A 12,366-nucleotide genomic window follows, 5' to 3' on the forward strand; every position below is an offset into this window, starting at 1 on the left:
ATAATAGTTGTGTTACTATTATGTTAAATATAATTATAATACGTATATAACAAAAATAGAAAAACGAAAAAAATAATAAGTTTTAAAACAGATTTCAATCAGAGTCGCTTTTGTCTTCCAAAAACTGTCAATGTCAGCCTCTCTTATTTTAAACGAGTACATAGTTTTATTGATTTTTTAAAAATGTTCTTAAGTTATTTCGTAATTAGTACAATTATCGATGATAAAGTATGGTTTTAAAGCTAAAATATCGACAAAAAATTCCAAGCACACCGTACAGTACGCTGTCTGAACGTCACGACACTAGCGACATCTCGCGGTAAAAAAACAGAACTACGGCTACGGAATAGTTCTGTAATTAGACGCCAGTGTCATAACCGCCATCGGCCATAATGATTTTTATTTAAGTGTTGCCATACGGAAAAAAATATTATGTAATAAATTTCCATATAAAAAAACGATTAAAGAATATGCCATCAAATACATATAATATTAAACAATATAAATATAAAAAATTAACTAATATATAAACGTTAATAAATATTGTTTTCTGGAAGAAGGTAGCGCTGTTAGATATGCGTCTGGGTGCCATTTTGTTGGTCTTAACGCCGAACGAGATATCTTTCTTGGAAAGCTAATTATTGAGATTCTAAAACATAATTTGATGACAAAGGTAAGTCGAATGGTGAACAAATACGAATCGATTCTGTCTGATGTAAAATTTCTGTTCCGGATTGTTCTATTCGTCCGATACGATTGTAATTACGTCTGCTTGTCTAATTAGATTTCGTTTCTTTTATGTTTTTAAACTCAATTTTTATTTTTATAAAACACAGAAAGAAGTTCAAAAACTATTTTGAGTTTCTTTTATTCGAGATTTGTTTACCTCTAATGTAATTATTCATCTAAACAACGAACTGTTGTATTGTTGGTAGAAGTTACCTTTAAATCATTCATATGCATATAAATACATAAACAAATTAACTAAAAGTAAGTTCTACTTTATTCATCCATTCAGTCCATATATGTACGGTACATTATTATTATTATTATATATATAATTATCGTATTAAAGTTTATTTATATATATATATATATATATAGAACAATGAAATTGCTGAGAGTTTAGAAATTAAAATAATTTAAATGTAATTTTTTCAACTAGACTTTGGAGATGTGAAATTTGACTCTAAAAAGTCATAATTTTAGTGATGAGTTGCCGAATAACTAGATGTGAGTGTGGATGTGCCGATACCACAAAAGTATCGATATTGGTATCGCAAGTGATTTTAAGGTATCGGTCTTAAAGTATCTATACCAGCTAGTATTGATATTGAGTGTCGAAACTGGAAATATTGGTCCATGGTTTGATTTTGAAATATGCTTTTTAATTTTAACATAAATAACACACACTATTCTAGTTATTTATTTAGTTAGTTGTTATTAACAAATTATTGAAACTAATCTATCTATATATATAACCCATTCAACGGGTATCCGTCTGTCCCGTAACCGTTTGATAACGGACACTAGAGGTGCCCCTATCGTGTGTCATATTTCAAACATTCAAATTAACAATTTTAATTCTTATTTAAATTAACAATATAAATTTTTATTATTTATTTGGCCAATAAATTATTATTTGGTCAATATAACAATATAAATAATTCAGTATATTTGTAATAGGAATTTATTATTTCAGGGGCTTATATCTCGCGAAGGGTTGCAAGTAGGGGTATGGTTCCTCTGACTTTATTGTTCGCACAGGGGCTACAGTTTGGGGGGGTCGCCACCTCTTCATTTGGAGGGTAAATCTTATCATTGGGACTTTAACAGAGCTGTACAGCATGTTGGGATGAGGCTACTCTTTTACATAGGGCCTTCGACCGACACGAATTATGCTCATTGGAGGCTATTGAGATTTATATAGAAACCACAAAGGGAAACTGCATCAACTCCGATTATATTCCAATTCCACAATCGTGGAAATATTATTTACATTGCCACAAAGCACAACAATAATCGGAAGTGTAATTATTTTTAATCATTCTGCGTTGTATAAGAAAACAAAGCGTTTACATCACGCTAATTTTCACAACTATATAATAATAATTGATGTATAGCGGTATTGTACAACTCTACAATAACAATTTATGTATAGCGTTATTTTAAAATAATAATTTTTTTGTGTTGTAAGCGTAATGATTTTTATATCGTACGCGTCGTTTAAATATTTAAAAGTTCGGAACATAGCTGTATTCGATTATTAGAATCCTTCAAAAGATAGAACTGTTTTTTAATGTTTCATCCTGAGGAGGGCCTCTAAAAGACGGCCGAAAACGTTAGATTATTAAAATCTTTTGACTGCTGGAAGTGGTATTGAGGTGTTAATTATTGTTTGTAGTATATCGTTCCAGTTTACGTGTGTTAATTTTTTGTCTGACATATTGATCGGAACAAAAAAGTCAAAGGAACCGTGCCTCATGGAAATTTGTAAATAACGCCCTCTAGGGGGCATCCCAGGCTACTAGTTTCTGATATAAACTAAATGTTACAGATACCGTGTCAGTTAATTTTGAGTTTTAATATATTTTTGAGTAATTGGCAAGTTATAAATAGTGATCTGAACTCTAAGCGTACTGTAAATACATTCTGAAAATGTAATTCGATGTGATAAATTTATTGATTTTTGGTCATTAATATTTACTATATAAGTTTAACTTAACCAAAAATAGTATGAGGTTTGGTTTTGGATTTGGCTTTAAAATTCAATTTTGGTCATATCTTACCTGCCTGTGAAAAATGTAACGGTACTGGATCTGATACCCGAAGAAAAGTATCGATACTGTGTTGGTATCAGGACATCCTTAGATGTAATTGTTGAAAATTGATGCGATAACCAAAAATCCAACAAAAATTAAACTCTAATTGATAAACTTTTGATCAATTTTATTGGCTGTGTCAGGTTTATGATGAAATTAATAACAAATGTAAAATAGAATTTACAAAATTTGAAAAAAAATGGAACATATATTTGATTGAATGTTGCTGTGCTTGTGGTAGTTGATGGAATAATTTTATAAAAATGTTGATTACTGAGATTTAGATTCTTTTAATATTTAATTAGTTGCTTGTAAATAAATTGAGGTTGATTAGATGCAAAACAATGCTTTATTGAAATGAAAATTATACTTAATTCTGAAACATTATCAAATCTATAAATCTATTTTTGTGGAAAGATATAGATTAAAAAACAAATGGGAATTGTTCAAAATTTTGATCTCAAAGCAATGTTTTATATCTATTCAGTGTTGAGAGGAGAAATTACCTTGTTTATTTTTATATTATATGTTGATGATGATGATGATGATGATTGATAATTTTCAAATATTCTAAAATTGGAAAATTAGAATTTTTGAATTACTTGTAATAACAAAGATGATTATTAATAGTGATAGTTTCTACACACACACACACAGAAAGAGAGCGAGTTGTTGTCCTAAAAATACATTCTCATAGACAAAATCAATATGAAAGCAAATGTTTGAGTGGATGTTGCTCCTGTTGCATGCGCAGAATGACATGATGCTGCATACTTGCAAACTGCATTGTCATTTTCAAAAACATAAAATAAGATATGTTGCCAAACAGTACAGATTTTTTCTTTAATATCATCAATAGTGCATGGCTCTATATTGTAAAGGGGGGAAAAAATGGATTTTAGATGATCTTGTAAGGGAAAAAACTAGAGAGATTGGGTCTAGACTTGAATGGTCATTTGATTAGTTCTCCTCCTGAACATTATATTTCAAATTATGCAGTATTTTGCATGCAACAAAAAGAAATATATGTCATAATTTTTTTACATGTCTGGATTATGAATTAAGCATTTTATATTAGAAAATTATTGTATACAAAATTCAAATTCACTTGTAATCTTGGAAATTGTAATAAATAATTGGTTCAATTTTGTAAAATAATTCATATTTCAAAACTTACATTCATCAAAGATAATCACAATGCTTATGCAGAAAAAGGTAAATGAAATAAATTGATTCATTTTCCATTTTTTAATTAAATTATTATAATGATAAACAGACCTTTAGAACTAGTAGATTTATTTACAAAAGTAATATTTTCACTGTTTTAAGCAATTATCTTCAGATTCTGAAACACAAACTTTTAAATTACATTATGTTCTAAAGCAAAAATGCTTCAGTGTATATGTTTTACAATTTAAAATTAAAGAATTTATCAATATAATAGAAAGGTTAAGTAAAATAAAATAAACAATTAAGTAAAGATAGATAATAATAGATATGAAAAAAATAGTATAAATTATTTGCTTTCCAAAGTATCAATATAATTTAAAACATTTAAATGAGACTATTTTTAATAATAAATTGTTTTTTTTCCCATCCTTATTCTTTATTTACTATTTATTATATGATTGATATTTAATTAAAGTTTCTATCTAATTTTTTTCTTCTGAGCTTATCAGTACTTTCAAATAATCTGATTAACTGTACTATTTTTAAAATAACTTTATATAGGCCTAATTGCTGAATTTGTTTGATTATTGCAATTTTATAAGGTCCATTTTAAATAACTTGAAAATATTGAGCATGTATTATGTTAGATTGTTATTAAATTGTACATATACAGGTTTAATGACTCATATTAAATTTTAGCTATCAGAACTCTAAAAATAGCATCTTTGCTTTGGTCATGTTTCAGCTTACAAAATAATGAGGCCAAATATAAATATTTAGTATTTTTCTATAAATTGTACCAATTATTTCATTCATAGAGATAAAGTGAAATTATCTAGATCTTTTGAAAATACTATATTCTTGATATGTGGTTTTTTGTTTTGTTTTTTGAGAAGTTTTATTGATTTTAAAAGTGATTCAATAGTAAGCTATTCATGGTGTTCTGCTTAAACATAATAATAGAAAAATTTGTAAATAAATACTAGCTCTAACGACAGTAGGGATGACCCTTTCTTGGAGGAAAGTAACATGCTCAAAGACAAAACGGAAGAATGGCACATAAGGGCATTCCTATCTCAGGAACATTATACTATAGCCATTATACCAGTAGTTCGTAAAACACCCTTACTTCTTTTAAGTGACAACATCATTATGTATGCAAAATAGATTCAAGATGTTTTGGTTATTTGGATCAAAAAATCAGACTTGTTGATATTCCTATGGTCATTTGATGACAATGCCTATGGCACACCTCAGCATATAGAGCAAGAAAGCTTTGTCTAAGTACACTTTCTCAACATACACATTGACTTACAACACAGGCTGCTGTTAAAAAAGGTGTTTTGAAAAGGTCTTATTCTCCATTCTTCATCCATTCGTGGACCCATGAGACTTTCACTTATAAGATTGTTGCCTTTAGGGCTATAAAGAGAACCTACATGCATTGTTCATCAATGTGATAACAGAAGAGGAGCCTCATTACGTCTCAAGTTTAGACTAACAACATGGTCTTAGTTAATGCTGTTAATGTCAAAAATAGCCCTCTCAGAGTGGTTACAACCAGACATTAAGTCCTATGTAGTGATCACTTATAATGAGACTCTAGATAACATCTACTGAGAAATTACCCACTTTACAAATACTTGGATTGCATACAGATCTACTGTGTTTTTTTTTATTATTTGAAATGATAAGGACCTAGCAGAGAGAAGCTGCTTGCCAGGGATCTACACTATCCCTATACAGTGTATACACTATTACAAGGTAAACTGTTCCTGTGAATATATTGGTGCCATGGCTAGATATCTGAACATGAGGATTAGGGAACATCACTGCACATTTTTGAAAAGACTTTTTACTACAGCAGTAGCTACATTCATGGCTGATAACAATGTTCAGGTTGAATTTGATAAGGCATACCTCTTACACCACTGACAACCCTGCCCTTATCAAGAACATTGAATAGATTGAAATGTATAAGGCCTTCAGAGGGTATAGCAGTTAATTATAAGGAGATGAACTCTATTTTGGCAGCATGGTAAGCATTATGAACTAGCATAAATCTTCTTAGTAGTATCTTGTATATTTTAATAATTTGTTAGATTTTGTAATTTATATATTAATTGCTACTCTGTTTCTTTGGCACTGTATATGCACACATTTACAACAGTTTCAGTTTGAAATTTTATGTTTGTTTCATCTAGCCTGATGTCTGTTTAAAATGGAAGAAAACGTTCATGTTCTTTAAAATATATATATTTTTTTGTTTGTTTGTTTGTTATGGGTGTCTATTTGTGTTTATTATCCATCATACATATCATTGATGCTTATTTACTTGTTTTTAATTCAGGTTTTACTTCAATATTATATTGCTGTATAGTATGTTGATCTTTGTCTTACTGGTAAGGTGATTTTGGTTAGTATACTTTTGTTTGTTGCATATGTTTTACGTAGGCAACAAACAGTATATATCCGTCCTGGAGGTACTGTCATTATTCTTCATTGCTCTATGTTATAGACTTTGGTCTGTAATGTTTTTATATATAGCAACAATATTATATTTTTAAATTATTTTTCTTAATCTGTTACAGATAAATTATAAGGTAAATTGAACCAGGCAAAGTGGTTTTGTAGATTTCCGGATGTCTTTTTGGTGCAGTATCCAGACTTCAATACTAAATAGATTCATTTCAGTTGACTGATAGTTATATATAGATAGCTGATAGTATTAATATTTAAGAAATGTCTAATTTCTGATGACATCAATAAATTTAGATATATCTATGCATAATTTGTTGATTTGCTGTTCCAGTTTAATTTGCCAAATATAAGATGTAAATATCTAACATTTTCTGCAAGTTTAATTTTACAGCCATTGATATGCATATCTTCTAGAGAGAATAATTTATTTGACTTTTATGTATTATTGTGTAAATTATATTGAAATTTATTGCTGTATTGTCATGTTAAATGTCTATATATATTTGTAAATAGTGAATTAGTTAAATTGAGAAGTTTTGTTTATATTTCTTTCAGTACTCATTACTGTTATGTCATCTGCATACCCATTGTTGTAGTCCAATACACCATTGTTTGAAGGTCTTTATATGGTCCTACTTTTATATCTAATATTTTGTTTTGTTTACTAAAATGAGATGTCAATTTTTTTTGTTTAATAAGTAAATATCATTACTACAAATGAGAATGTTACCATTGTAATGAAATTTTGTGCCATATTTTTGTATTAATTAATAATAGAATATACTAAGGTAGAATTTCTATTTACTAATTTTGGTTGTGTTCTATAGATACTACAAAATTTTGCATTTACAATTACCCCATACCAAAAGAAGGGGTAATTGTAAATAGTACTTATAAATACAAATCTGACAGTATTTATAGTGATAGTCAAGAATACGCTTCCTGCCTAAATCAGATGGCGCTATCATAAAGTGACCTCTTATGGTGGAAATTTGAAAAATGTAGTTACACACATATGTACATAACTGCAATAAACATAGTTTAAGAAAATTTTATTTCCTGTCACTTTGAGGATGTTTTTTTATTTTTTGGTAGAAAATCCATTAGAACAGGGAACAAATTAAAAGAAACAAGCCACATTTTTGTAATGTTACTCAAAATATTCAAAAATATATAGCTTCTAGTACATAAGTCTAGCTAACAAATTCCATTACAAGTAAGTTCTCACAAGGAAAATTAATCTATATTACATCTCTTTTGATCATATTTTAAAAGTCATCAAAATTTAATTTTATAAAAATATATGTTTTATTTTAAAATAAAAATATTAATGCAAGATTTTCTGTCATGAACATAGGACATATGAGAACTGATAAAAGAATTGACATAATATATTAACTTAATAGCAGTATATTACTTCTCCAGCTTTACAACCAATGGAAAATTAATCATTTTCCATTTTCCTTTTGCTCATGCAGGACAGGACTTCTTGGTAGATGCAAACTTGCAGCATGTCTTACTTTTTTATTAGTGAAGAAGAAAAAATAGAATCAAGAACAAGTTTACTACAAAATTTTAAAGTTGCTTGGAATAAATCAGCAACTTTAAAAAAAGAAATACAAACAAGCAACAAGGCTTAGGCACATTTTTGAAACAAGAAAAAGATATATGAAAACAAACTAACACATAAACCTAGCTGATCCAAATATAATATACTGATAGAAAACTCTTCAGATATTATCTGCTCAATGAAGATTGTATATACCAATAACACAGAAGCTTAACCTGTCCTATGTTGTTCCCGAAAATATTCATGTTGACCTCATTAACCTGCGTAGGCGATCACAAATATTTTTGTGTTTACATCGGAACGTTTTTGATACTAGATGTTGCAATGCGTCACAATTTTTATATTAAAACAAACTTTTCAAATATAATTTTTTTTGTTTCTATATTATTCAATATATTTATTTTGTTTGTGAAACATAATAAAATAATTTTTTACGATACAGTAAACACGATTATTATTTTAAAAAAAAAATTTAGGCTTAACATCGATAAAAATTCAACATGGTGTCACAGGCAACAAATAAAAATTTCAACATCAAATAGGTTAAAGTAACATTTGAGTTACTATGCCTTGACTTTAGTTAGGCATAGCACTTGGAACCAGTATCAGCTGAACATGACATTATAATTAAAAATAATAATTAATAGTTAATTTTTATATAACTTCAAATGGCAATTTCTACATGAACAATATAGTGTTGGTATCTTTGTAATTGATGGCTCCTGCATTTTTTTTAGCTCTCAAGATATTTTAGATGTGCATTATTGACAAGACTATGTTTTGTTTATAAAATCATACTGCCTGCTGTGTTACCAGCTTAGAGGTATGAAGGAGTATATGTCAGGAGATGCAATTTGGCACAGAGTATTAGATGCCGAAATCATGCATGCATAAAAAAACCCAGACTTGTAGGTACTCAGGGGACTGAGAATCAAGTCAAAATAAAATTCAAAATGGCGACACTCTTTACAAACAGGCAGTAGTGCAAGATTTGTGCATGCATTGCTCGTTGGAAAGTTGGAAATGCAAATTGTGCGAAATCAAATTATGTGTTGGGAAGTTTGAAATGAGAAATTGAATCTTTGAAAAAACCCATTTACCTGTCCATGTTATTATGGACACATCTCTGGTTGCACGTGTTGACCTTGACCAGTTGACCCGAGATATCTGGTTTCATCATCTGAATGTTTTTGAAAGTAGATGGCGTTAGTCATTATAATTTTATATTAAAACTAACTTCTGAATTATAATTTGTTTTCCTTTTACATTTATTAATATATATATATTGTTTGGGCAACGATACAATAACCAGGATTATTTTTTTCAAAAATGGGAAATTTTCATTAGGCATTGGCAAAAATTCAACTCGGGGTGACACGCAATGGAGAGAAATTTTAAAATTGGATAGGTTAATTTCATCGAAAATGCCCTGTGGACGAGGTCGTGGTCAGCGAAGTTTGAAAGATTGCGCTCAAAACCAGTGATACCAAAGAAGATTGGAGAATGAGACCTTCCTTGATCGTCAAAGTGATCCCGCTTAGTAGTGAGTCTCTGAGACATAGTCTTGTCCCAAATATGGCCTTGCCATTTTACTTGTTTTGTGTTACTACACAAGATAATGTGCTATTATATGCCCATCTTCTAGGTTCACTTATAATTGATCATTATTCACATAGGTTGTTAAGACTGTTGTTGTAAGTCTTTTTTTTTTTTTTAATTGGCTCTTTGTGTTCTTTTTTTCATGCATTTAGGGAATGTGAAGTTGCAGACATCATTTGTCGTTCATCCTTCTTTCAATCTGAAAACGTAACTATCTGCAAGAAAAAAGTGCACTCTTATATAACTTCAAATCATACTTTATATGAAATAGTGATTTTAAACTAGAAACTGAACCCTTTCCACTATTCCAATGCATCTTAAAAATTAGGATGCTTTAAAATATTACAATTTAAAATTTTCTCCTAATTTGCATAATTACATATAGGTTACAGTTATGTATAATTATATTAATTGATTTCCTGATATCATTATAATTTATATATCTATATTTATGGTTATTTGAGGCAATAATGTACTTAGATTAGTTTAAATCTAGTTGTTATACACCAAAACATAAACTTAAACTAGTTTGTTTTGGTGTATAGATAGCCAATGATTTAAACTTGTGCACATTTAAATGTGATAATCTCTGAATATGTTTAACTTTCATAATGTAAAAGTAATGTAACACCAACAAAACAGCATAATTGTTCTGTGATTTTATTGTATTAAGGAACAAGAGCATTACAATTTGCTTAAAAATGATAAAGATGATGATACCCATCTCATTTGCTTTTCTTGCGCCTTTTCCAAAATATCTGATACTGTCCTTTTTTCTATGCTGGATGCATTTTTGCAGTAGCTTCTGCTAATATCACTGCACTGACTTACTGCTTGTATCTAGCATTGCCAGCTGAATTTTTTTCTTAGCTATGAATTTAGCTACTAAACAGCTTTGCATTTGTTAAAAAGTAGCTAACTTGTAGTGTAATAGGTCATGTGAGACCATTGGAATAAACAAAATCCTTTATATTGGCATATAAAGGATTTACAAGAGTTTACAAAAAATTTTAGTCTTAAAGAACTTAAGAAATTGGGAAAGCTCTGGACAAGAAAATATTGTACAAGAGGAATCTTAAATTTTCTTGAGAATTTCAGGTGTCTGCATAATACACATCACAGATGAGAGTAGGACATGACTTGGTATAAAGCCAAATGATTGCTTGATTATATATAATCTGTAAGCAGAATTGGTAGCATAAACACAAGATGGACTCCTTCATGTAAAAATATGTTTTCAGATGAAATAAATATCATTTTCCCATTTTCTAATAAACAGTGTTGTACTTAATGGCTTTTCTTCTAATAACATTGAACAAATGCAAGGAAATATTGCAGAAATATTGATAACATTGTTATTTATTACATCAGGCATTTGGATATAACTGAAACAGTTTTTTTCCAGCAAAAGTGTTTTTAACCATCATCAGCAAAAACATCACTTTGGTAGCAACTGCCCAGCACAATGATGAATGAAAAGAATGTGTGGATTGTTAATTTGCATGTGCTGATTTCAGGAGGGTCATGCACAACATTCAAAATCTCCTCCTCTGCTTCACAAGTTTTAGATCTTGGTCACTCTTTGTTGCATCACAAGATGTTAAAGTCCCAGGTTCACAAAGATAGTGATGGAAACTCAAATGTTTTCCTGTCTAGACATTTTTCTTCAGAGAAATTTTCATGGTACAACCAGTGAGCCTCCATAGCATTGTAGTTTTCCAAATTCATAAATAAAGTCCATGTCTACTTGCTTCTGATTTGAGTATATGTTAGAATGGAAAACCACTAGATTCTGTCAGTACCTTGTGATGAAGGAAATCATCTGTTGGAGATAAGACATTACTATTAATAGCAAAAACCAAGACAGACCTTTGTAAAGTGATGTGAACAGTTATGTATCATAGATAAAACTTGGAAACCAAGTATTTTTAGACCTGTGTTTATATAAACTATTTTATAACTACAGCAGAATCTCGATTCAAGGTCTCAGCAAATCAATGTAATTTTACCTTTGTTTCTTTTAATTCTATGTCACGACTTGGTGCATTTATCGACACTTGGCACAATACATACATTTTAATTTATACAGAAACGCGTTTCGGGCTTTCGCCCCTCTTCAGTCTGTTACATCGATGGTATACGGTATAAGTCTGGCACTTTCCGTACTTCCCGCTCCCTTCCCCTCCCATCTCCCGACTTGACGGCTTCCCCCGCATGCCTCGTAATTTGTAACTTCACCCCTCCCCGAGTGTTGCGTACAGCCTCGCCTGCGACTGTATAAACATTCTATTTTAATAATTGTAGCCAGTTTTTATGGATGTCAATGCTTAGGTTCTTGTTAATATTATTTTTGTCTATAGTAATTTTGTAGCTTTCCTTGAATTTTCTTTTGTACCATTGGTACAAAAGAAAATTCAAGGAAAGCTACGAAATTACTATAGACAAAAATAATATTAACAAGAACCTAAGCATTGACATCCATAAAAACTGGCTACAATTATTAAAATAGAATGTTTATACAGTCGCAGGCGAGGCTGTACGCAACACTCGGGGAGGGGTGAAGTTACAAATTACGAGGCATGCGGGGGAAGCCGTCAAGTCGGGAGAAGATGGGAGGGGAAGGGAGCGGGAAGTACGGAAAGTGCCAGACTTATACCGTATACCATCGATGTAACAGACTGAAGAGGGGCGAAAGCCCGAAACGCGTTTCTGTATAAATTAAAA

At 30.1% G+C, this 12,366-nt stretch overlaps 1 protein-coding gene across 1 annotated transcript in view; it reads left to right on the top strand.

Moving 5' to 3' along the window:
- The first annotated feature begins 522 nt into the window (after positions 1-522).
- The window catches only part of LOC111634127 (probable serine/threonine-protein kinase DDB_G0283337), a 34,479-nt gene continuing 22,635 nt past the window's right edge, over positions 523-12,366 (top strand). Inside the window, exon 1 of the mRNA XM_023378825.1 lies at positions 523-673. The gene's annotated coding sequence lies outside the window, so the exon portion shown is untranslated. The remainder of the gene's footprint in view (positions 674-12,366) is intronic.

This window comes from Centruroides sculpturatus, unplaced genomic scaffold (assembly GCF_000671375.1).
Source record: "Centruroides sculpturatus isolate CEXI.00-Female unplaced genomic scaffold, Cexi_2.0 scaffold739, whole genome shotgun sequence".
Lineage (NCBI taxonomy): Eukaryota > Metazoa > Arthropoda > Arachnida > Scorpiones > Buthidae > Centruroides > Centruroides sculpturatus.